Genomic DNA, 27,395 nt, shown 5'->3' on the forward strand with positions numbered 1-27,395 from the left:
TTTCTCCTAAAAATCAACAACACTTTCTGGAGAAATGAAACAAAAAAGCTTTTACGGTCCTAAGGATGCTTTCATTTTGAATTCAGTCAAATCTGTTGGCTATATCTATGAGCTTGAGAAAAGGCTGGGAATCTTGCAGTGAACAATATTGCTCTCATTTACTCCTAATGCCCGAATCGTGTTTCTGGCTGAGGTCCCAGCCTGAGACGGTGGTGAGCATCGCTAGTGCTAATAAACTGTCATTTGACTTCTCATCCTCTCCTCACAGTGAAAGGAAGGCAGAGGATGGAAAAAGGAAATAAGGTGCCTTTTCCTAGACCAGATATTCCTTTTCCCCTCAAACCTACTACTTGCAGAAACAAAAAACAAGCCATGGAGGTGTTCACATACTGCTGACGTAGATCCAAGGAATAAAGCTTTGAGGAGGTGAATTGCCAATTCTGGGGCAAGGATAACTAGGAATTCAAACATCTGGAAAAAATGCCGTGCTGACTCCACCCCTTCTGCCATATAATTCCATTTAAACACTGTATTTTAGAGCTAACAAGAAAAATGTTTCCATTAGTTTTGCTACATTGAGACTCTCTAAGTAATGCCCCATTAACCTCACATAGCTTACAACTGCTTTTACTTAAATATGAAAAACATAATAGCCCATGCTTATGATATATCTTATATCTTTTCTATCCCTTGAACTAATCACTTTCAGCATTCACTGCTCTCAAATATGGGATGTTCAGGAGGAAAGCCACACAGTACCAGTATTTTGCCTGTTGACCAGTGCTCTAAGAACAGCTCCGGGTTGTACAGAAGCTACAGTCATCACAAAGTCTGGGGGGACCCAGCACCAGAACAATTCCTGGGGACTATGAGGATAGAGATGATCATGATGATGATGGTGATGATAACAACAACTAAACCAATAATAATAATTAATAATAATAACAATAACAATAATAATAATCTATAGCTTTTTTCCAACCATGTCTCTCAACAATAGATGAAGATGATCAAATCATTCTTCATTCATGAGCTGAGATATGAGGTGGGGAATGGATGATAATGAATAGGATAGATAAATGGCTGTAGAATGCACCCTTTGTCCTCACATTTCCCAGCTACTCTGGCTGGATCTGTTTTGCTCTATCCAGCTTCACTGGCAAGACTTCTTGGGAGCCCTGACAGCAACTTAAAATTACCCTTATGCCTCAAAGCCCCAGGGAGGGCAAAGCAGCTCCACCACCTGCTCTCCCCTGGAGGAGAATCCCTGTCAGGATGCTGGATCCAGACCAGTGCAGGGAGATGTGATTACACCTCCCAGTGCCACCTTGAACGAACCTGCAGTTTTGCCTTTTGCACAAAGGACCTGAGTGATTCTCCAACTGTTCAATGAAGAAAGCAAGGATATTCTTAAAAGAACTAATTCCATGAGACTTTCTTAAGGAAAGCATCGCCCTCTTCATGTGGCATTTCGTCTCTAAAGTGAAGAAGGAGAAAAAGTAAGTATTTCCATAAAGGTCAATAAGTGAGAACTATCTTGGGCATGACTTATGTACACAGTGGCCATTTATATGCGGGTTTACCAAACCCCTTAGTATAATGATTCACCCCGAGTTGTTCTGCTATCACACTAATGATTTCCCTTCTTATTAAAGAGGTACACTCATACCGAGCACTCCGATCACTAAGAGGCATGTCTGGATACCTTCATAAATATTAAGATTGACAGATATGTCCATCAGAATTTTTTCCATTACAATAAACAGTCTGAAAAAAGACAGACTTTACAGATTTTCCTTTTCTTTAGCTGACGGCCATCAGCTACTAACTTCACACACACACAATTAATTGAACTCACCACACTATCACAGTCCTCAGCCTTCAGTGAGTGAAGAAAACTACGCACAAGGTAACAGCTAGCGCTAGGCTAAGAACAGGGGGAGTACAGCAGTCAAAATACAGTCAGTACACAGACAATATTTCATTACAAGACCCAATAGAGTACGCAATGCATAATCAATATTTCCACTGAGATTCATCCCTGTTTAGCAAAGCACCCAATTCAGCTAAGTACACATCAGGAAAATTTTGCATGTGTGCTGAACTGGGCCTTGCTTGTATCCTTAGCTGATTTCAGCAGCTGATTTCAGTGACACTACCTGTGACACCACCTGTGACACCACCTTCTTTCAAAAAAAGCCAAAAAAAAGTATCCTCACTTGTCAGACACCAAGTAGGAAGCACCATCAGATGAATTCTGAGGAGTCTGACACTTCTTATGAGACCCACAGGCTACTGTCTTGTGACTTGTTAGGCCATGACAAAGAGGATGTAAAGACAATTTGCTGAGCAGCAACAGATACAGCCATGTTTAACTCTGTGCATCAGCCAGGTCTCAAATGGATCTTCTCATGCCCCAGCCCACTTCCCTACAAACTCTAGGTAAGGAGCCCATGAATCACAGGGCAACTATGACCTACCCATTTTATTTGGTTGATTTGTTTTGTGTTTGTTTTGACTGAGCAGCAGTATTTGTCATCTGACTGCAGAGAAATCTCTGGAAAAGTCATTAATGCCACATGTCCCCCCTTTTGTCCCAACAAATACATATTCCTGTTCTTGTGATGAATAAGTAGACCTACAGGAAATACAGTAATCTAATTCCCACTTCTTGTTAGAAATTTAAAAAGCATTGTACTAAGGTCATTTAAAAGAGGGTTTGAAGACTTTTTAAGAAATAAAAATAATCTTCAAAGGCAGACAGAAGTCAATAATGTCATAAAAAGCCATTAACTGTAGAACTTCATTAAAGCATTGTTTGCTGCACGGTTAACCACTAAGAAATATATTCTATCCAGTGAATTACATAATAATATACTTACTTGGCGAATATAGCTGCCAATCTTTTAAGTGACTTTTATTTTCAGTTGGGAGTTCTACATTGCAACTCTTCCCTACTTCAGTTAAATACTACTTAATTAAAAACAACACTAAAAGGTTAAAAATTCAGAATTAAAATGATACACCTCACAAAGCAAACAATTAATGTTTAATAAGAAGCACTTTCTTTTGGATGAAACATTTTAATACTTGCAGAAATAATTGATGTTGGCAGAATTTTGATATCAGTAGACCTCTAGTGGCTATTACTGTAATTGATGATTACATTACTTTTTTTTCTAATATTCTCTTCAAAAAACAAAACAGGAAAAGAAAACATAGGAGCAAAACTGCAGCAAAATGTTATTAGAGTACAAAAAACATAATAAATGTCTTATTTCACAACTGTTATCACAGAAGTATTTAGGGGCCCGGTTCCCATTGCTTTTAATGAAATTACACAGCTAAATCACAGAATTACAGAGTGATAGGGGTTGGAAGGGATCTTTGGAGATCATCCAGTCCAACCCCCTGCCAGAGCAGGGTAACCTAGAGCAGGTTGCACAGGAACGCGTCCAGGCGGGTTTTGAATCTCTGCAGAGAAGGGGACTCCACAAACTCTCTGGGCAGCCTGTTCCTGTGCTCTGCCACCCTCAAAGTAAAGAAGTTTTTCCTCATGTTGAGATGGAATTTCCTGTGTTTTGGCTTGTGTCTGTTGCCACTTGTTCTGTCACCAGGCACCACTGAGAAGAGTTCGACCCCATCCTCCTGACACCTGCCCTTTAGATATTTATAAGCATTCATGAGATCCCCTCTCAGTCTTCTCTTCTTCAGGCTAAATAGACCCAGGTCTCTCAGCCTTTCCTCATAAGACAGATGTTCCAGTCCCTTGATCATCTTTGTAGCCCTCCGCTAGACTCCCTCCAGCAGTTCCCTGTCCTTCTTGAACCATGGAGCCCAGAACTGGACACAGTACTCCAGGTGCGGCCTCACCAGGGCAGAGTAGAGGGGGAGGATGACCTCCCTTGACCTGCTGGCCACACTCGTCTTGAAGCACCCCAGGATGCCATTGGCCTTCTTGGCCACAAGGGCACATTGCTGGCTCATGGTCATCCTGTTGTCCACCAGGACTCCCAGGTCTCTTTCCATAGAGCTGCTCTCCAGCAGCTCAGCCCCCAACCTCTACTGATGCATGGGATTATTCCTCCCCAGGTGCAGCACCCTACACTTGCCCTTGTTGAATTTCATAAGGTTCCTCTCAACCCAACTGCCCAGCCTGTCCAGGTCTCTCTGAAATCTAGTCATCAAAACCAAAATCTGAGTCAGCAGTGGATGTTTTAAAATTTCCTGAGATTAACTCAAAAATATTTGCCAAACACTCTAAGAGAGGTTTTTCCAAGTTGAATCTTAAAAGGGACAAGAAAGCACCGCCTCACTCCCCAGCCGAGGCATGTGTCCTCACCCTGACCACACACGGTCCCTCCTCACTCTGTTCGCTGCCAGGAAGGACCTCAGACCTGCAAGTCAGAAGCGGTCTGCCAAAGGCTCAGGACAGTCCCCAGTCTGGACTGGGAGCTGTGGGACAGGAGAACATTATCAAGTGGTATAGCTACCCATGATTCTCAACTAGCCATAGCTAGAGTCAGACGTTGTTGATACTAGGTAAAATATCCATTTTAATGAGTCTTCGTTTACTTTGGCTAAACTGTCACACTTTGGTGCCTATCAGCAGGTATAAAACCAATAGGATTCCTGCAATGATTTATTAAAGGAAGCAGTAACTGGCAGAATGACCTTTGAAAAATCAGGCTGCATTAACTTAATGCAATATCAAAACCATGGATCTGATGCTCGAATGTGGGACACTCAAGACGAAAAGTTTAAGCCTTTGCTCATTTAGTTTGCTAATTTAGAGTTTTTGTCATGATACAACATTCTTATCACTCTCTACAACTACCTAAAAGGAGGTTCTAGAGAGATGGGGACTGGTCTCTTCTCCCAAGTAACAGGCGATAGGACAAGAGGAAATGGCCTCAAGTTGCACCAGGAGACTGGATATTAGGAAAAAATTTTACACCTAAAGGGTTATTAAGCATTGGAACAGGCTGCCCAGGGAAGTGGCTGAGGCACCATCCCTGGAGGTATTTAAAAGACAGGTAGACATAGTGCTTAGAGATATGGTTTAGATTAGTGATGTTTTTGTCAGAGTTAGGTTGATGGTGGGACTAGATGATCTGAAAGATCCTTTCCAACCTAGGCAATTCTATGATTCTATTATTTGAACAGGCAGTTCAGGGGCCTGGGTAGACAATTAAAATTTTTACCTTTCCCACATTTCTCAAAATGGAAGAGTCAGACTTTCAACAAAATGCAGAAAGGCAAAGAGAATAAGAGGACCACCTATGTGAACACATCCAAAGGTTGGCTGTCTTACTCTTGCCGTGTGACTAGGCTTTGGTGCTATTTAGGGCTAGCAAACACTTAATGGCCTTTTTAGATAGCATTAACTACCTTTTTCCCTTAGGGAGTCCCAGGGGAATCGAGGGGTTTTGTCTCCTAAGCAGATACATCTGTAATCTTATGGTACTAGTTAGAAAGCAGTACGGAAACTGAATTTTCATTGCCTGAGGGCCTCCCATTTGGCCATTTAAGAGGCTCCATTTTAGTTGGTTTGCACATACTATACCTTTCAGATATATTTTAGATTCAGAGTAGCTATCATTTTCTCTTCCTCGCATAGTGTTGCAACCTTACAAAACAACTAAATCAAAAGAACTCTGCTAGGCCAAAATTGTTTAAGAGATTTTTGGTGTGACTTCCTTCATATGCTTGTGAAAAAAATGATTAATCATATGTACAATCAGAAAAGTTGATTCTTATTTAAGACAATCATGTGCACCTATGCATGAAATCTACTGCCTTCTGATGGACCTTTGTGCCAAGGTGACATTCACAACCTCAAATTGTCACAAAAATGTAATTCTGTACCACCTATTTAGGCTTAGAAACTAAATAAATGGTATCTAGAAAATATCTTCTATACATAATCTTGCACTTACTTATGTACACAAAGACAGAAAACACAACACTCTCAAAAGGCTGGACCTTTACCATGCCACAGGATTTCAAAAAAGAATTGAAGGCCTACATAATCAAAGACAGATCATCTGAATGAAAAAAACAGAGGGAAATGAGTCCAAAGAGACCTGAGCGCATACAGGGAAGCGCAGTGATGTAAAATGTGCGTGCCAGAACAAAAATCTCTCGAGGAAGACCTTCCAGTACACACTCATTGAAGCTATTCTTGACTGATTATTGTAGGCTTAGCAGTTCCAAAACAGAGAGTTTAAAACATTTGCAGCTAGGCATTTTTCCTGGTTTCAGCTGAGATAGATAGAGTTAATATTTTTTTCTAGGGGTTGCTGTGTTTCAGATTTGGTATGAAAGGAATGTCAATAACATATATTGTGTTAGTTGTTGCCAGGTGATGTTTATATTTTCAAGGACTTTTCTCAGCTTCCCATAGAAACTGGTAAGGAGCATAGACAGAAGGATAGAATGCCCAATGGAATACTCCGTATCATAGATGTCATGCTCAATATATATGGGGTTAGCCGGGGGGGGGTGGGTGGGCATTCGTGATCACTGCTCAGGGAAAGTGCCAATTCACCAGTTTACCAGGTGGTGAAAGTGACTTGTGTCTTGTATATTCTTTTACCATTGTTATTATTTTTCCTTTCCTGTTACTGTTCTATTTAACTGTCTTTATCTCAACCTATGAGGGTTTTTTTCCCTTTCCCTTTCCCCTCTTTTTCTCCCTCTTCTTCCCGCCCTTCCGTGGGAAGGGGGAGAACTTCGCAAGTGGATGTGTGGTCCCAGCTGCCAGCTGGGGTTAAACCACAGCAGCATTCATACTTTCAAAGAATTCAGCAGTTGATCTCTTGGCAGTCCATGTCCAATAGCTGTCTATTCAGATAGGATGACGGATGTTCATTATCAAATCATTTCGTTGGCTAAGGGTTTTGCCAAACTTGTTAATGCTAAGTTTGTCTGAGCAACCTGGATAACACTGGAAGCAATATTACTATGAAGAAACTTTGTGCTGTGTGCCAGCAGAGACAACCTGCCACTACAAAGTTGGTTGAGCAATACAAAGAAAAGCTGGCTGGTTTTTAAAAATAAAAAAAGCCCCAGGTGATTTGGTTAATTTATTTACAAGGATCCTTTGCATTGCTGAGCAAACATCTACAAATTGGAAACTAAAGGGTGTGTTAGTTCCCATTATCTAACACTTCTCAGAACCTGAACATACTATGGAAATACACTGTTTACTATTTTTTAACCTCTATTAAAATGGTATTTTGCTTTTCAGTATATCAACCAGATCCTCCAAACCCAGGAATTATCTACTGTGTGTAAATGACATGAGCTTACAGCTCAAATGATTCTTGATACATCCTGCCAAGACAAACATTCATCCAAACAGTTAAAATTCCTGTTCCTTACTGTGCTCCTTCAAAGCTACCTCAGAGCCAGAAGCTGGGAAGAGCCAGCCCTTCTGGACAACCTTCAGCTCTTCCTGTATGCTCATGGTTACGGTTTCTTTGGAAACAGAGCAGTGGGAAGCTGCAAAATAGGGAACAGCTTCATTTAACTGAGTTTATCTCATTGCAACTAAGCACAGAAGTGTCTCTGTGAAGTCAATATGGAGTGGCAAACTTAATGGAAATGGAGCAAGTTTGAACGCCCTTCTGTACGTATTTGATTTTGTCCTGAAATGGAACAACAAGGGTCAGAGTGTCAGCAGCTAATAATGAAAAGCTGCAAGTTCAAGCCATTTCCCAGTCTCAGCCTCCCTGAGGGGACTCCAGCCCAAGGCAGACCCTGCAGCAGACTGAAGATCTGGAACCAGAGTAACGAATGAAACTGCGCACTATTGCAATTCTGCTACCAAAATCCTCTGTGTGTTGCAGGGCTCGTTGGTACTTTTCAACTCTAAAAAACTTGTTTGGGCTAAAGATGTGGTTATGTGCTCCATGAGACTCCAACACTAGCTAATAAAGACCTGGACCCTGGGTTCAAACTTGAACATCAGAGATGTTTATTTTTTTAAATGAGGACTTGAAAGGGTTCCTCGATGTCCATGTTTAAAGCAAAGAACAAAGAAACTCACTGGCGTTTTGTGTTTCTGCCAAAGCTTGCCCACACAGGATCTATACAGGTATAAGGAGAAATATGTCACAATCCAAAATCCAAAAGCAAGGCCTCAGCCCTGTCTTGAAAACATCAGCATCTCACAGCTTCCCTATGGCTTTTTATGTAATCGTGTCATGCAGCCAGCAGAGCTCTTACCAGAGAGAAAGCTTCTGGCCTATATTCACAGCTATCCCCTCCTTTCCAGTGCGAAGGTGTCACTAAAAGTGCCTGTCACGCTTCAGGCTGAGCTGAGCTGTAGCATGCAGAAAGAAAAGGCGGACACCTTTGGCCAATCCATATGTTCTATCCTTTCTCATATCTGGCATGTTTAGGGAATCTAATTTAGAGTAGTAAAGACTATCTCACAAGATGTAGGTGGATCTTAAAATACCCTCCAGATCTCTGGCTTAGTGTAAAAGCTGCACCTCTTTAATATCAAAGAAGTAGATTTGTTGAAAGAAAAAAAAATCTATATATAGTCAGTGCTGAATCAGTGTGAACATCCAGGAAAAAAAAACCAAAAACAAATAAATAGAAATCATTTTCAGTGTTCAGGGCCAAAAGCATTCTTTCCTTTCAAAAGCTGGGCATATTTCATTAAAGAGCAGTGCAGATTTAACTTAAGGTGGAATTTTTTCCACTAACTCTACAGCTCCCTTCCATGACAGCCTGTAATTGCCAAAAAACCTCATCACCTCTGTTCATTCTCATGGGAGGAATATGACAGTAATGGCCTCCCTCTGCTTTACCCATTCACCAGAGTTCCTGGACACATCACTTACGGCCATAAATAAATTCCAGCGTTACCAAATTCGTAACTCAATTTATTAAACCACGTCTTTTGGATGGCTTTTTGCTTTCTTTATTTCACAGTCTGCAAGCTATGTTCTGGCCTTCAGTCATATTGCTGTCAATTTCTGATACCACCAGGTTCTAAATAATATATATTGCTGTGACTCAAGGTAATGGACATTCTTCTTCTGTCCTTGCCTCATTTCCCCAGCTCCATTAGCCTTCTGATTTAACTAGGGATATGAGAAAGTAACCTTTCTGAGTTTTGCTATCCCTTCTAATAGCTCTAAACATTCTGGATTAACGATGCTCTGAGTCATTGGAAATGGCTGTCACTCCTGTTGTATGGATGGGTACACTCAACAAAGATGGTAATATTCCCCCAAACAGAATCATAGAATGGTTTGGTTTGGAAGGGACCTTAAAGATCACCCAGTTTCAACCCCCTGCCATGGCCAGGAACACCTTCTACTAGACCAGGTTGCTCAGAGCCTCATCCAACCTGGCCTCGAACACTTCCAGGAATGTGGCATCCACACTTCTCTGGACAACCTGTTCCAGTGCCTCACCACCCTCACGGGAAAGAATTTCTTCCTAATATCTAATCTAAATCTCCCCTCATACAGTTTAAAACCATTACTCCTCTTGCTATTGCTATGCTCCCTGAGAAAGAGCCCCTCTCTATCTTTCCTGTAGGCCTCCTTTAAGTACTGGAAGGCTGCTATAAGGTCCCCCCAGAGTCTTCTCTTCTCCAGACTGAACGACCCCAACTCTCTCAGCCTGACCTCATAGGAAACGTGCTCCAGCCCTCTGATCATCTTCGTGGCCCTCCTCTGGAGTCGCTCCAACAGGTCCATGTCCTTCTTATGTTGGGGACCCCAGAGCTGCAGGCAGTACTCCAGATGGGGTCTCAGAAGAATGGAGCAGAGGGGCAGAATCACCTCCCTCGATCTGCTGGCCACGCTTCTTTTGATGCAGCCCAGGATGCGGTTGGCTTTCTGGGCTGCAAGCACACATTGTTGGCTCATGTTGAGCTTCTCATCAACCAACACCCCCAAGTCCTCCTCAGGGCTGCTCTCAATCCATTCCCAAACTGTATTTGTGTTTGGGATTGCTCACAATTGAAAAGGCTTCCTTTAGTATTACTACTTAGAACAATAAAACTACTGAATCAGGCCTTCAATTTAAATGCACAGGCAAACACCCTCAGATTTGAAAAGATACTCCACATGCAGAGGGTGGGTGGAAGAGGTGACAACGTCTCTTCTGGAACGCAGACAACATAATACAGCATGCCACTTATTCTGTGCTACTGACTCGCTGATATTCCAGAACAGATTTTGTTGTACTGAAATCAGGCAGGCGTTTACCACAAACATCTATGTGGTTACTTCACCATGTGAAGATGAGAATGGATAGTGGGTGGACATCAGCAGGTTTTCTTTATTACCACTGCACTCTGGACTTACAAATTGTGCCTAATAATTAATGAAATTAAGATTTTTTTTTCATACTTACAGGGAAGCACTGACAACTATCAACTATCACAGAAATCAATATTGCAGAAAATAATAGCTGATTTTAAACAAGGTCGGAACCTCATTTGCTATAAACCAGTGTAGGCCCACTGAGAATATGATGCAAGACATCTAAATTTGTCTGCACTGACATTTTTCTTTCACACACTGGCAAGTAATACTCTTCTAAACAGCTTCTTTGTGGAGTGACAAGAAGAGAACTTGCAAACCTTCACCAAGAGCAGCACTTTCAAAGGCACAAATGGCAGAAGAGTGCTCTCTCTCCCGCTACCTCTCTGCAGGAGTTAGAGGTCTAACTACCATTTATGCCTCTGCCGAGCCCATCACTTCTGCCTCTCTTCCTGTCTGCCAGACCACTCTTTGGAAAACTGTTTTTGCTTGCTTCTAAAACTGCCTTTCTCTTCTTATACTCAGAATCCAAGACAGAAAGCAGCAGGAAGATAGCTTAACTTTTTATTTGTTTTACTCCGGTCCATTCTCATGGAAATGTGTGCCTTTCAACCACCGGCACCCTTTTCTTTACTACCATTCTCCTTTGATATGACATAGTTTCAGCTGGCAAATAACCAAATATAAGTATTGAGGAGAAACATTTCAGATGTCCTTAGACTGAGACCTAAAGATTATTATGAAAACTATTTCTGTCCTGCCAAAACCCACACCTTAGAGACAAAAAAAGGCTCTGTGTTCTTCCCCAATAACTACATGAACCTGTGGAAAAAACTGTTCCTTAACAACCTGACACTAAAGCTTTTCACTCCACAAACTCTTTCTCCAGCCATCTTGATGTTTAGATGATAGGAGAAAAAAAAAGCCAAAAAACAATGGAGGCGGACAAATGAAAGGTGGTAGGAGGAAGGAAATGCCTCCTGATCATCTTTCAGTAAAAAGAACATTCAGCTTTAAATTATTCAACCCACTTTTCAATTTTGGGACCCTTCAAGATGCTACATTACTGGCTGCCCAAGCAGCCATGGCAGCAAAAATGAATAAACTTCCACCTGTAATGAGCCAGAAAACTCCTTTCTTTTTTGACACAGGCCTTATAAGCTGGAGTCTATGAGTTCCCACTTTGATTACCACAATTACAGAATCATAGGGTGGTTTGGGTTGCAAGCGACCTTTAGAGGTCATCTAGTCCAACCATGGGCAAGGACAACTTTCACTAGATCAGGTTGCTCAAAGCCCCATTCAACCTGATCTTGGATACTTCCAATGATGGGGTATCCACAACTTCCCTGGGCAACCTGTACCTGTGTCTCACCAACTGCATCATGAAAAATGCCTTCCTTATATCCAATGGAAAACTCAACCTCTTTCAGTTTAAAACCACTGTCCCTTGTCCTGTCACTACAGGCCTTGGAAAAAAGTCCCTCTCCTTCCTATAATATATTCCTTTCTCTTTATATATGGAAAGGCTGCATTAAGATCTCCCCAGAGCCTTCTCTTCTCCAGGCTGAACAACCCCAGCTCTCTCAGCCTTTCCTCATAGGAGAGGTGCTCCAGCCCTCGGGCCATTCTCGTGGCCTTCCTCTAGACCTGCTCCAACAGGTCCATGTCTGTCTGGTACTGGGGATGCCAGACCTGAACGCAGTACTCCAGGTGGGTTGTCATGAGAGCAGAGTACAGCAGGAGAATCACTTCCCTCGACCTGCTGACCACGCTTCTTTTCATGCAACCCAGGATACAATTGGCTTTCTGGGCTACCATCACACATTGTCAACTCATGCCCAATTTTTCACCCACCAGTAACCCCAAGTCTTTTTCCACTCCCCATTCATCCCCCAGTCTGTATTGATGTTGGGAATTGTCTTGACGCAGGTACAAGACCTTACACTTGATCTTCTTGAACTTCATGAGGCTTGCACAGACTCACTCACTTCTCAAACCTGTCCAGGTCCCTCTGGATGGCATCCCTTCCCTCTAGCAAATCAACTGCACCACCCGGCTTGATGTCAGCTGCAAACTTGCTGAGAGTGCACTCAATCCCTCATTGTCATTGCTGAAGATATTAAATAGTATTGGTGCCCTTGAGGGACACTACTTGTTACTGGCTTCCACTTGGACGTTAAGACATTGACCATAACTCTTTGGATGCAGACAATCATTGTGCTTAAGAATGAAATCATCTAAAGAACACTCCTCAGGAGACCATTTACTCACCAATACCAATTGTCAAGTCCACACCAGTCTTATGTTCTCCACTCAATCTCTGACCTGCCCTGCAAAGCACCAATGGAAATGCCTCTGAGAGGAAGCCCCTAAGATAGGCACTGTCCTGTATCAGGAAAACACTTTGAAGGATGGAAAGAACTTCACTATAAGTTTCATATACATATACATGAAACCTGCTTCTACAAGAGGCAGCCATCCAAATTTATTTTTTATGTTGCTTCCCTGGAAGAAGAATGTGCTGCTAAGCTTTTGCAGCTACTGCTGCCCATCAGATATAACTTGTAATATTCTGATAGGAGCTACAGAAACTGACATCCACTGTTTCTTGCTGTTGCTCCAACTGAACAGGAAAAAAAAAGCTGGCTTAGATGGCACACACCTTGTGATTTGTTTGAAACACATTCAAACAAAACCTTTTCCACCCACACCAAAACAACAAGAAAGCAAAAGATGCAAACTCTTCTTTTGCCTCGGAGCTTCAAGAGGTATTGGAATATATACTGCTCTGGTTGGATTTAGACTTCACAGAATTGCCTCTTTAGAAATTCAGGCTCACGGTATTTCTGAAATCTCTGAGATGATTGTCTCTAATTAGTGCACAGAAAAATGTATCATGTCCTTAATAACAGATTCCCATGCCATAAGTCTCTACCTCTCTTCAATGATCGTTTCACTTTACTTAGAAATAGATGACTATAGAAAGAGATTTATATTTGATAATAGAAATATAAATATGGTTATAAAACATACAAATAGAAAATCTATTCATAGTAATAGATACCTCAGAGTACACTTGAATTAGTTTTGTGCTTGTTTCATATTGTTTAATGAAATATACCACAGGGCCAACATACAACTCGATGCTAACTTTATTTTTAATAAATATTGCTGGAAAAATAACCTTGTCAAGCTGGCAAGCTCCACCTCTGCTACTCCCTAAGCAGCCTTCCTAACCCTCTACTCTCTGGATTTTTCCTCAGAACTGATTTCTGTTCACATCTGCGTGTAAAGTCAGGAAGAAACAAACGGAAAGGCATCCACCACATATTCACATAGGAAAGCAGAATAAGTAAAATTTTCCTGCCTTGAAGGGTGCTGAAGGGGGACAGTTTTCACTCTGAGCAGGAATAATGGAGGAGTCAGGAGAGTGGTTTTCTCCTTATTTTTTCATTCAGGTTCAAAGTGTAGCTAATTGCAGTATTCCCAAGAGAGACTCAAACAGCATGGGAGACTAGATTTCTTCCTGACCCACAAGACAGGAATGTCTTTAAAGAAACTCATTATTATTCAGAGAAATTAATTCTGCAGGGCAGGAACAGTTTAAAAACGAAATAGCTATTTCCCTTCTATCTGTATACAAAGAAAAAAACACTATATATTGGTACTGTTAACACCTGTTCTCTCCATCATACATGTGCACTTGATGATCAGTTAGGTTTGAGGTCTCACTAGCCAGTCTGTTCACACCCAGGTGACACATGGTCCTACAACTTACTTCAGCGAAGAAGCAATGGGCTTTTGTTCTATTACAGTATGCTAGTTTGGTGTGCCACATGCCTGATTTAGGACACGCCAGTTGTCCTCCCCACTGCAGCCACATCGCAGCATCCTTTTCTACTCACAGAGGCTCATACCAAGCATCTACAAAAACTGCAGATATCCTATAGTGCATCAAAGCCATCCTAAAAAAAACCCCATAGATAGAACAGAACTGCCCCAAAGACTACCAAAACTAGGCCGTACACTGGAAGAGGTTCCAAGAAACAAAAAAGACTAATAAGCTACCACTACCCATCCAAGTCAATTACCCATGCAGTAGAAGCTCTTCTGAAAGGAGCCTGTTCTTCTGCATGGCCATGGTGGTGTTGGAGCTGCCTGTAAAAGGCTAGAAGGCTAGGAGAGTACACAGTTTCCTAGGTTGTGAAGAATTGTTTCTGAAAAAAAATTACCGTTTTGCCATGTCCGCCCTCTCCTTTGCAAAGCTGCATTTAAGTAGGCTTCTATTGAAATCAGCACTTTACAATGCCAACAGATAGAATTAAGTTCAAGAATCGTCACGGAAGCCTCTTTCTTAAATCACTGTGCAGAACTTGTCCAGGCTGCCATCTTACTTTTCCCATCCATACCATCCACAATCCACCCATACCACATGCCTTTTAATGCTGTCACCACCATTTGCCCACCTTCTTGAGCAGGCAATCATTTTAGGCCCCTTTTTCCCAGGGAATGAATGGAAGTATGCTGCCGAGTAGCCGATTCAGCGAACAGAAAAATATCTGTCCTTTCTAACAGGCTTTAAAACATCCATGCTTTTAATTAAAATAGGGCATAGTTGCAGGAGGTATAACAATATGTGCAACTGCAAGTCTGTGACTACAGGTATGCAGGAATAACCAGGGATTATAGTCTGATCCAGGAATCTAAAATGTACAGTTCCTAGAGAGCACACATAACTAGTACAGAATCACAGAAATGTAGCAGGAAGAAGACAGGGAGATACAGGAACACAGACAGAGCTTGGCTAACTCACTGAATTAAAGCTTATCATCTCTGCATAAACTGGACTGATGATTTAATTAAAGAACCAATAGCAATTTCAGCACCCACATTAACTACTTTAGGATCAGTTCAGCTGCCCAGAACCTATTATGAAAACATGAAGGGTGAAACCTTGTCTCCACTGGAGTTTGTAGAAATTTATATCATTGATTGTAGTAAGCTTTTAATTGCACCCATATATTTTGGACACAATCATGCTGGATACAATTTCCAAAATCTAAGTCCCTAAATCTCAAAGTTCTTTGAAACTTTTCATAAAAATATGGTCCTTAGACAGTTAACTAAGAAGGATATTTTCTAAAAGTTAACAATTGCTTTCAGAGAGACAAAAATCCCAGCTTTCTTTGGTAAAGAAGATGTATACAGACGTGTAAACTATTCAAAGATCATTTATTGATACAAGGAGTCCTCTTAAAAGAGATCTGACAGCACTGGTTGCTTCCATTTACTTTCTGCCTCTCACTATTTGTAACCACCTCCTCTTGAAGAGGGTGTATTTCTCCCAGTGCAGGTAATTCACATTAAAAGTTCTCAAGTCTTGCAGTTCTGAGTCTTCATCCTCTCTTTGACAGGCTGCAGCATCAGCTTCCTTCAGAATAACCATCCAAGAGACAAACAGTGTGACGTAACAAACCCACTGCATGTCTTTGTCAATTAAGTCATTAAAATTTTAGTACACTTAATATTTTGGTTCTTCTTGGAACAGTAACTTCCTGTAACTGAAATGTCATGTCTCTATTTTTGTTTTCTTTGCAGAGAAAAAAATAATAAATCTATTCCCTGTCTCTGTCTCCTAACAGCAGTTATTGCTCCTAAGGCTTTAGACCAGCCTGTTGATATCATGGTTTTATCACAGTGTTTCTTAAAGCACAAAATCAAATTTTCTAATCAATTATTGCCCCAAAGTACCTATTACTGTTGCCTTATTTAAAAGCTGCTAGTGAAACGCATGCTTTATTCTGGTTTAGGATATCATTTAAATCTCCATGCCAATGTCTACGCTTATGTGAAATTCAGGTTTCAGAGTACGAAAAGCTAAACACAGAGGTTTGAACTCCACTGTCCAATCAGAAGTAATTATTCCTTTTACACGAGTTTAACGTTTGTTTATAGCAAGGATCCTAGCTAGTTCTCTTGGAGATGCATTAAGCTGACTCCTTGATTCACAAGAAAGCAGGCTTGTAAAAACTTTGCAATGAAAATGAAGCACTGAGGAAGGACTTAAGATAGAAAAAAAGCAACTACCTCCATAACCAGGAACTTATGCAGTAGATACTGATCTCAGGGCAATATTTTTGGTGGAAAACCACATTCCAGCTGTAAGACACGGAGTTATTATATCATGGAAATGGAGAAAAACTTGGAGCTGACCTAAAGCATCAATTTCTCTTCATTTCTGGGCACCTACATCTGAAAATTATATGTTACATGAATTTGGATTCTTCCTTTGTGTTAGCTTTTACTTGAATTTATTCTAATGATAATACCAACCCTTACAATTGAGGTTCTGGGTTGGTTTCTCAGCATCGCACCCAGTACAGCCCACAAAGTCAACTAAATAGAGCGTGCTACTTCACATCCTTTCCTAGAGAAGGTTTGAGTAGCTGCTAAAGTCTGTCTGTCTGTCCGTCTGTCTGGAAGGGTGCTCCTTCAGCAACCAGTCAGTGCCCACCTGGTATGCAGCAGTGGAGAGACTGCTTGAGCCTCACACGTCTCCCACCAAGCTGTTAACCATCACCAAGTGCTAAATAAACTTGCAAAAGAGCCTGGCTGTATTTTAATCTGTGTTGATGCTAAATGTAATCTTTCAGTTTCCAGTCAACTTGCAAAGCATCACTTCGATCCTTCTCCCAATAACCAGGCTATCAGCATTTATGAATACTTGGAGGACACCATTGTTCAGCCTATCCTGAACTTTTCAGAGTGATTCTATCATTTCTTCCATCCTGTTAAGAAGCGCAAGAGATAGCGTGTCCCTCTGCCTCAGAATAACAAATGTGGTTACTATTTGGCAACATTAAATCAACTATTTGAAAACACTGATTCACAGATCTCAGGAAAATATATGTAACCACTTCCTATGTGTAAAATCTTACAAAACTCTACAGTGCTGATAAAGTACTACTCTCTTTTTGTAATCAAAGTATTTGCATTTTGTTAAAAAATTACTCCTAATTTTAAACATTCAGTCTTACAAATATTTTATCAAACAAGAAATGCTTTAAAGAAATTTCCATTAAAAAAAAGTCTTTCACAAGACAGCCCAATGTCTCCAGGGAATTTCCTGTTCAGAAAAAAAAAAAATTAATAGCTTCCTTAATTAAAATATAACACAGTGAAGAATTCATGGCTAAATTTAATTTTCTTTAAAGCACATTGTTTTACATTCCTTTTACTGAAATAAAAATGCTCTATTATGTTATTCTATATTAAACATACTAGAAAAAAAAAGTGGAGTCAATGCCTAGCATACATTTTAACAGTAGTTATGAAAAAAAAAAACCCTCTACCTATACTCTGAGGAAGTAGATCAAACTAAATAAAGCAACCTGTGCACATAGCCCCTGCTAAAGTCAACTGGAACATACAAAAGGATAAATGGGTAAAGCGTCTGTACTGGAAAGCAAAACTAAATCCCTATACCAGAGTGCTTAATTTTGATACTACACAGAAATGGGAGGGAAAACCCTGACAGATGCTAAGATAAGGGAAAACAACAAAGAAAGTCAATGAAAACCAAACCAATGCTTTCAGAAATCCTGCTAAGCTTAGCTACAAGGGTTTGCATACTGAAATCAAAAGCAAATTGGCTCCCTTCAGTACCTGCATAATGAAGAGGTAGCTTGGTTGGTTAGTATTCTTGCCAAAGTGAAATATCTATTGATGGAGGACCTGTACAACACTGATGCAACCTGCAGACCCGTTTTGAAGGTGTAAAAGCATACAGGTCTACAGCTAGCCGTTTATACAGGGCCAGACTTCACTTACCACTAGATTGCTGATGTAAAAAAGAATGGCTGTGAATAGAGTGAATGGTCTGCAAGCATTTTAGCATTACTTGTGAAAAGATAATTCTAATTTCTCGCTATTATTGGCTGCAAGTATTCCCTGATGTAATTATGGAATAATAGCTGAGAACTTGATTGTAACCAACAGTTAGTAGTTTGTTACTAACAAGGCAAACATGACAAACAATTTTGAGGCAATTATTGTCATTACAAGCCACACTCAATTGTTCAAGGCAAGCATAATAGAAAGTGACAGTTGTGCAGCTGGGAGGGTGGTGCAGGAAACAGGATTGTTCTCTGGTTGCAACAGACCAGTCAGACTCTAGCAGAGAGTCTGCTCAATGCATAATTCATGTTTAATAACATTTTAGTCTCTAAAGCAAATTACAGTATAAGATAAAAAAACAAACAAAGAGATGTCAAAAAAAGAACACAAGTTATAAAAAGATGAGAGACACAAGTTATAAAAAGATGAGAGAAGACACACAGAAGTAAAATGGAGCAGAGGGGAGACATTCAGCACAGCCGACTCACAAGATGTTTGCAACTAGGAAATGGAAATACAGTAACTCTACACACGAATAGAGTCAACTGTAAAAGTAATCCATTTGCTACACTTCAGTGAGAGGGGTGCTCATGTTCAAATCCTGGTTTGAGACCCTTGTTTGATTGGGCAGGTCCACTGAGTTAGTGAAGTTCTGGTCTCAGCTATGCCTTCACTTAACGACATTAATCTGGAGGAAGGAAGGTGTGCTCTCCATGGAGAGTCACTGATGCTTAATTTTTACCAAATTTGAGTTGTACAGAGAGTTAAAAGAAGATTTTAATCTATTGTACAATAGAATTGCCTCGTATATCAGCTCAGTATTCTGATGACAATGCGCATACCAGCTGCCTCATCAGCAGCCAGTACGTTAGAATACTTGATTTGCTGAAAATTCCACACAGCTTTCCTTAATGATGTTAAGGACTGAAAGTTTCTAACGCTGCTGCACCAACACTTCAAGCTCTTGCTCAGGCTCAGTACAATGCATTATCACTGACATTGTAACACTGCTCAAGAGTTCTTACAGTGTCACTCGTGCCTTTTGCACTGATGTGGTATCACCTCTAAAGAAGCTGCTAAAACACCAGTGGAACTAGATTTCCACAATTGTTTGGCTTCAGTTCTTGTTTCAGTACTTTTTTCTTCTTTCTTAAATGCATTGTTTTGTGCAAATAACACTACCTTAAAGTAAATCTCATGTGCCAAACCACTCCAGGTATAGTTCCATGGAAGCAAAATAATACTAGTACTCACTCAGGTCCACTTTAACTCTGTTTAGGTGAAGATTACTCTAATGTTCTCAGATAGAGAAAATATATTATAACTAACCCCCATCTAAAGAAACCTTTGTGATTTTGACACTTGAAAGATAACACTTCAGTGAAGCCCATAGACTTATTCAGAAATATGCACATGTGACTGTGATGTCTTTTGCTTTATTCAGTAATGAAGCTGCTACTTGCAAGAGTGGCAGATCAACAGCTGCAGAGACAGGAGACCTTTGCTTATCCTCAGAACAGATTGCCAGGCAGCCGAAGCAGAGACCTTCCTCATACTCTCTTGCCAGCTTTTCTCGGCCCTCATCTTCGGGACGTGGTTGTTGCCCTCATTCAGCCTCTGCTGTCTCTGCTCTATGTCCCAGAACAGGGGAAAGGTAAAACCTGTTCATACAGATGGGCTTTCCTCTTTGGGGAAATTAGAGCAAGATCACAAAAGATTCTGCATAAGGTACTGTATTGCTAGCAATGCTTGGATGTTACTGTACTCATGTCTTGTTTTCCACTGCCATGAGACAGGCAGGTATCTTGGATCTCTTTGAGGACACTAGTATTTATTGTATTGTTTCACCCTTAGTCATAAGAAGTAGGATTATTGCCCCAAATTTTACAAGTTTCACTGGCTTGAGCAAGACTGGCAGGTCTGAATATATCACAGAATTCAGTCAGCTCTCCTGGCCCTACCTTGAATGTAATTTCAAATGATCTGCCATTTCACCAAACAAAAGTAAGGTAGCAATTGTTTTTCAATACTCTTTCTAAGCTAATAGTGCTACCTCCTTCATACTTAATCAGCCCAAACCCTCACTATTAAATGAAAATTACCTTTGGCTTTAGAGTAAAATGCTTATTAACTCTCCGTGTCCAATGTCTTGTGTAATGTATAAGCATAATAAGCAACTTTTATAGCATTATAGCTGTGTTAGTATGGATCTACAAATTGCAAACAAAACCAGTTAAGCCACAGAAAATCCCCAAAATGAAAAGGCTTTTAAAAGTATGTGAGGTTGCATGGAGGAAAGCTGGCAGACTGCTTTTTATTTTATTTTTAATATTTTTATTAAAGCTTTGTGACTTCATGTAGTAATTTCACTCCATCCCATATACCACAGAAATGTCAGGTGCTTTGCTTTGAAGCCTGAAGAAGTCAAGCTTTTAAGTAAAAGAGAACCAAACTCTACAAATGTTTCAGCTAATTTTTAGTGGGCTTTCACTGAAGTCAAGTGGACTCAGACCACATACCAAACAAACATATTTGTAAAACCTTTCAGTGCTTGAACAGAAATTAAAGGCACAATACTCATTAATGTAAATTAATTTTGTAAATTAATGTAAAATAACATTTCCACTGAAAATTCTTAATTAGCTGCAAATGGTTACCATGGATTTAGTGCTGGGAATTGCGTGCTCTCATGTTGCTTTACTCAACATCAAGAGCAGAGCCAAAACATAGGCAACAGCAGAGATCATTTACTCCAATATGCTCCTTCACCAATCTGTCTTCACTGTGGCCTGCAGTTGGTGTTCAAACCTTAAATCACTCACTTAAATTACTTTGTGGAAAAAGCAAAGTCAATATTTTAAGACAGGGAGTTCAGGTTTTAGTGGAATAAAGACAAACGCAGAAAGAAGTATGACAATGCAACCAGTTGAGAATGGGAAGATTGATTAAACGCTTGGCTTGGACTCAGTTCAGAGAGAACAAACCAACAGTAAGCACGGATATAGCAAACTCTGTACCCTTGCACAGATACACAATTTTGACAACTTAATCAGCTGATGTTACTTAGAATAGAATCATAGAATTGTTGAGGTTGGAAGGGACCTTTAAGATCATCGAGTCCAACCTTTAGCCTACCCTGTCAAGAGCCACTTCTAAACCATGTCCCTCAGTGCCCCATCTACCCTTTTTTTAAACACCTCCAGAGATGGTGAATCCACCACCTCCCTGGGCAGCCTATTCCAATGTTTAATAACCCTTTCAGTGTAAAAATGTCTCCTAATATCTAATCTAAACCTCCCCTGACGTAACTTGAACCCGTTTCCCCTCGTCCTATCACTTGTCACCAGGGAGAAGAGGTCAGCCCCCATCTCTCTACAACCTCCTTTCAGGTAGTTGTAGAGGGTGATAAGGTCTCCCCTCAGCCTCCTCTTCTCCAGGCTAAACAACCCCAGCTCCCTCAGTCGTTCTTCATAAGGTTTGTCCTCCAGGCCCCTCACCAGCTTTGTAGCCCTTCTCTGGACACGCTCCAACACCTCAATGTCCCTCCTGTAGCGAGGGGCCCAAAACTGAACGCAGTACTCGAGGTGGGGCCTCACCAGTGCCGAGTACAGGGGGATGATCACTTCCCTAGTCCGGCTCACCACACTATTCCTGATACAGGCTAGGATGCTGTTGGCCTTCTTGGCCACCTGGGCACACTGCTGGCTCATATTCAGCCGGCTGTCAACCAACACTCCCAAGTCCTTTTCTGTCGAGCTGCTTTCAAGCCATTCTGCCCCAATCCTGTAGCGCTGCATGGGGTTGTTGTGACCCAAGTGCAGGACCCGGCACTTGGCCTTGTTGAACCTCATACCATTGGTCTCAGCCCATCGGTCCAGCCTGTCCAGATCCCTCTGCAGAGCTAACCTACCCTCAAGCAGATCAACACGCCCGCCCAGTTTAGTGTCATCTGCAAACTTACTGAGGGTGCATTCAATCCCTTCATCCAGATCATTGATAAAGATATTAAAGAGAACCGGCCCCAGCACCGAACCCTGGGGGACACCACTTGTGACTGGACACCAACTGGATTTAACTCCATTTACCACCACTCTCTGGGCACGGCCATCCAGCCAGTTTTTTACCCAGCGCAGAGTACACCTGTCCAGGCCATGAGCAGCCAGTTTCTCCAGGAGAATGCTGTGGGAAACAGTGTCAAAAGCTTTGCAAAAATCCAAGTAGATAACATCCACAGCTTTTCCCTCATCCACTAAGTGGGTCACCTTATCATAGAAGGAGATCAGGTTTGATAGGCATGACCTGCCCTTCACAAACCCATGCTGACTGGGCCTGATCACCCTGTTCTCCTGCATGTGCCGTGTAATGGCACTGAGGAGGATCTGTTCCATGACCTTCCCAGGCACCGAGGTCAGACTGACTGGCCTGTAGTTCCCCGGATCCTCCTTCCGGCCCTTCTTGTGGATGGGTGTCACATTTGCTAACCTCCAGTCAGCTGGGACCTCTCCGGTTGTCCAGGACTGCTCATAAATGATACCAAGTGGCCCGGCGAGCACCTCCGCCAGCTCTTTCAATACCCTTGGGTGGATCCCATCCGGCCCCATAGATTTGTTCACCTCCAGGTGCTGAAGCAGGTCCCTCACCATTTCCCTTTGGATTAGAGGGGCTTCAGTCTGCTCCCCTTCCCTGTCTTCTAGTTCAGGGGTCTGGGTGCTCAGGGAACAACTGGTCCTACTGCTGAAGACTGAGGCAAAGACTTCATTAAGTACCTCAGCCTTTTCCTCATCCTTGGTCACTATGTTGCCGGCCCCATCTACTAGAGGACAAAGATAATCCTTAGTCCTCTTCCTATTGCTAATATATTTATAGAAGCTTTTTTTGTTGTCCTTGACAACAGAAGCCAGGTTTAGCTCCAGCTGGGCTTTAGCCCTCCTGATTTTTTCCCTACATAGCTTCACTACCTCTTTGTAGTCGTCTTGAGTGGCCTGCCCTTCCTTCCAGAGGCCATAGATCCTCTTTTTTTCCCGAAGTTGTAACACTAGCTCCCTGTTTAGCCAGGCCGGCCTTTTTCCCCGACGGCTTGTCTTCTGGCACATGGGGACAGCCTGCTCCTGCGCCTTTAAGACTTCCTTCTTGAAAATCACCCAGGCTTCCTGGGCTCCTTTGCCCTGGAGGACTGCCTCCCAGGGGACTTTGTCAACCAGGCTCCTGAAAAGCCCAAAGTCCGCCCTCCGGAAGTCCAAGGTAGCAGTTCTGCTGACCCCTCTCCTTGCTTCTCGCAGACTTGTTTCAGCTGAAGCTGTTGAGTAAGGATTATAGAGTCAATGCAGAAAATAGGTATTTAGATGACTGGCTACAATACTTGTATCTACCACAAACACCAAATGAGCGAAGGGAATAGTTAATGGGAACAACCACAACTCCTACACCTATATTTTGGAAAGCCTGTCAACTTGAACATGCCAGGGAAAGAGAACTGGCACCATCCAAATGATCACAAACTACCTGAAGGCATAGCCCTCCATTGCGTTACAGTACTATTGCTCAATTTTCAATAAACTGCAATAAATACAACCAGAAAAAGCTTATTAGCAATCTCCATGTCCAAGATGATAGCACAACCCCTGTCAAAGGTTGAATCATGACATATTTTGTCATGGCTAGCTGCTATAAGCACAGTCCCCATACAGTGCCTATGAGGGGGAGTCCTATATAAATGTGTATAAACACGTAACTATCATTTTCTAAAAACAAGATTGAAGAGAACATAGTCCTTCCACCCAAATCCAGACAAAGCAATTATACATTTTGGTGTACCTCAGTAAAGGGAGAAATACTGAAAATAAATGAATTCTGCATCTTGCACCAAGTTACAGTCAATTCTCATCCCTGATTTTTACTTGATAGCTCACAGAGTGAAAACCAAAAAAAATTCAACATAAAATTTATACCTCTTATTACTTTTAAAGTTGTGCATGTTCTTAATTTCCTCTAATCAAAGCATTCCCCTACACCTCTCTCATATCTTGGTAACTAATGAACCACCACAGCGAAGGAGCAAACGCACTCAGCTGTTCTACACAGGGCTCAGCTAACAGGCAAGGGCAACAAGAGTCCCATTTCCCTCAGGGTAGAAGCTCTTGTTGCCCGTCTGGCAAACCCATCTAGAGGTCAGTTTTTACTACAAAAATCTTTTTTGTAGAGGTTGAAGTACTAATTAAAAAAAAAAAAAGACAAGCTCCTTTATTTCTGACTCAGTTTGCAAAGCCTGCCTGCTGTCTATGGTCTGAGACAAGGGCAAAAGGGTTTGATTTGGCAACATCAGAGTCCCTAGTGCATTATTAGGAGAAAGGAGAATTAAAGACAGCTCCTGAGCAGGAGCTTTGTCCGCAGATGTGTGATACACAGGGTTTGCTCCAAAGAACCTGCTTAGGACAAGGGAGTTATAGCATGTACAGGGAAGCAAGAAAACAGAGGCAAGTATGGGAAGAGGGCGCAAAAGAGAAAGCAACACACCAGCAATTTGCAGCCCCATTATCCAGGTGGCTGCTAAGAAAAGCAGCTCTGAGGCACTGGTAACCAGATAGCCCTACCCCATTGCCAGCCGGGGAATGAACTGATTGTAAATTAAAGCTGCTTTCCTTTTCTAACTCCCCAGGGAAGAGTAGCAGCTCTTTTCCAACTCCTCCCCCATAGTTGCAGCAGCCCTGCAGGTGCTCAGGATGCTATTTTCAGCCATTCACCAGCAGGTGTGACTCAAGGCCCTGTTATTTAAAAGCATACAAAGGCTAATTTAAAGTGGAAACTGTCCTTCATAGTATTGTGGCAACTTCAGTACTATGGGTACAATTCACCAACTCTCCCCACTTTGCATTTCTTCCTCAATTTCTTGTTCCCTTTCAATCTAATATGCTTTATACAAGGAATCTTATGAAGCCTCTGTACGTTTGCAGAGCCCAGAACTTTTGCGCAGTACCAGCACCCATCTACTGCGAGCAAACACACACCTTCCCTCTCTGTGCCCTCCTTCTCAGCATTTTTCCTACCTACCATGACATTTCTGGGTGAAGTCTATTGCTTTCAGCTGATAATGTGGGTGCTCTCATATTTGCCTTTATTCTATTTAGGTTCAAATAACTTAACCATGACAAACAGAAAATACAGAGTACTAGACGGGAAGACACTGAGAAACCAGAAATCTCAGGTCAAATTTTCTAGTACAAGCTCTGCAATGGAGTCCCAAAGCCAAGTGCCTGTCTAAATACAGTGCAAATATAGCCCCAAGGAAGAGGGTATGAAAGCATCTTATTCCTTTTACATATATAGTGTCAGCATTCCACTATGTTCTGATAAACTGAACTGAACTCCATCTATCCCTCACTGACATGGCCACTGGGTACATGGTACAGGGTACATGGACTCTGTTTATATCTTAGTACCAAATACATTGAAATCCATGGAACAAAACCCAATAGATTTCCCAAAATATTCTCATCTCACCTCACATGGAAAGCCAGGTAAGCAAAGTGATAGAACACATCACTTTTAGGTACACTGCAGCTGTCACTAATCCACCCTTGGCAGCAGTTTTCCTAATGATTCCCAGTAGCAAATCATTCTCCCAATGAGGGCATGCTCGGGGCAGCAGCAGACGTCTGCTGTCCCATTCCACCACAGACACCATTCCCAACCATGTGTGCACAGGCAACCTTACGCAGCAGTATGTTTTCACCTGCCAGAATGCAGCAAAGACATTTCAGATGAGCCAAATGCCAAGTGTCTTTATCTGTAGATTGAATGCGGTGGCTGACATAAACTCTCATGGACATATAGAATGTTTGAGGAAAGGGGTCAGGAATCACTTTAGACACACATATTCATGCTTTGGTGATGATTCGGGGTGTGTGCGCTATAATTAAGTATTAAATTTGTAAAATTTTACAGTGAAGGCTGTGACGGCAAAAGGGATTTTACTGCTAAGTTCATTTAAGGTCCCTTTTGTCTTCCCTCCTTCCTGTCCCCACTTCCATCTCTCTATCCCTGTGCTCATTATTTTCTCACAATCTTCTTTCTTCCTGCCCTCTCCTATCATTCTTCTTCCCCCTCTTCTCTAGTCTTTCAGTTCCTCCTTCAGCCTCTTCTCCCATATCTGAAAAAGCAGTGTTGCTGCTATAACTAGCCACACTCAGGTTTGCTACCTGATGACAGCTAGTACAGGAAAACTATGAAGCCGGAAGAGCTGCTATTTCAAATCTCTCTATCAGCAGATGCGTCAGTCAGAAGATGCAGCAAAAAATAGGACTGCCTTAGGAAGGTGAGCAAGTATGATCTGGGAGGAAGGGAAGGAAATCTGAGAGATTTAAAGCAATTCTGTAAGATCACACTACCTGCAGTTCAAAGGCCACATGGCATTTATCTCCCATACATTTTAAATAGCATGTGACAGATTTGCAGCATTTTATCATTCATACTTATGTTCTGATATGATTAGATGTGGCACATGAATCTGGCTGTGGTAGGTATTAAGACCTGTATGACATGCATTTCTTCATAGGTTACTGTACTGAGCTATAATTTTTATTTCAGACATATACATGCTCACAATTACTATTAAGAAACACTCTATACATGTGAAACAGATTGAGTATATAGGTAAGCAAAAACCTCTAAAGCACAGTTTTGCACTGAAAGCCAGATACATAAAAATGGCACCTTCCAAAGTATCCCTGAAAAATCTAACTTAGCAGTATTATTATATTATATTAGCCTTGAAAAGTCAAATTTCAACAGGAAAGTGCAATGGCTTTCCCTACATCTTGTGCATCAGAACTGCTCCTTTAGTGAACATACATAGATAGAAATCAAGTCAAAAGTTGCACTCAAGGAGGACACTCAGACAAAAGGCAGCTGTAGTTAGAATCTGGCCTACCAAATTATCATAGACATCCTCCTCCTTTATTCATCCACAGAGCAACACAGCAGAAGGTCCTATCCGTCACCAGATTCCATCAGCCACTATGCAGCACACCCATTCTCACCTAAATAGCTTACCAGCTAGCAATTGACCATGATGCATAAAGTGGAAAGAATCCAGCTTAACTGTCAAATCCCATATATTTAGTGTTCAGGAGAAATATAAGAAGCATTTCTGAATTGGCACACATGATCAGGAAATTGTGGAGTAACAAGTACAGAATACCGATG

General features: G+C 41.6%; 1 protein-coding gene across 4 annotated transcripts in view; it reads right to left on the reverse strand.

Moving 5' to 3' along the window:
• The window catches only part of NOL4 (nucleolar protein 4), a 196,057-nt gene that overhangs the window by 117,904 nt on the left and 50,758 nt on the right, over window positions 1-27,395 (reverse strand). The window lies entirely within an intron of this gene.

This window comes from Chroicocephalus ridibundus, chromosome 2, assembly GCF_963924245.1.
Source record: "Chroicocephalus ridibundus chromosome 2, bChrRid1.1, whole genome shotgun sequence".
Classification (NCBI taxonomy): domain Eukaryota; kingdom Metazoa; phylum Chordata; class Aves; order Charadriiformes; family Laridae; genus Chroicocephalus; species Chroicocephalus ridibundus.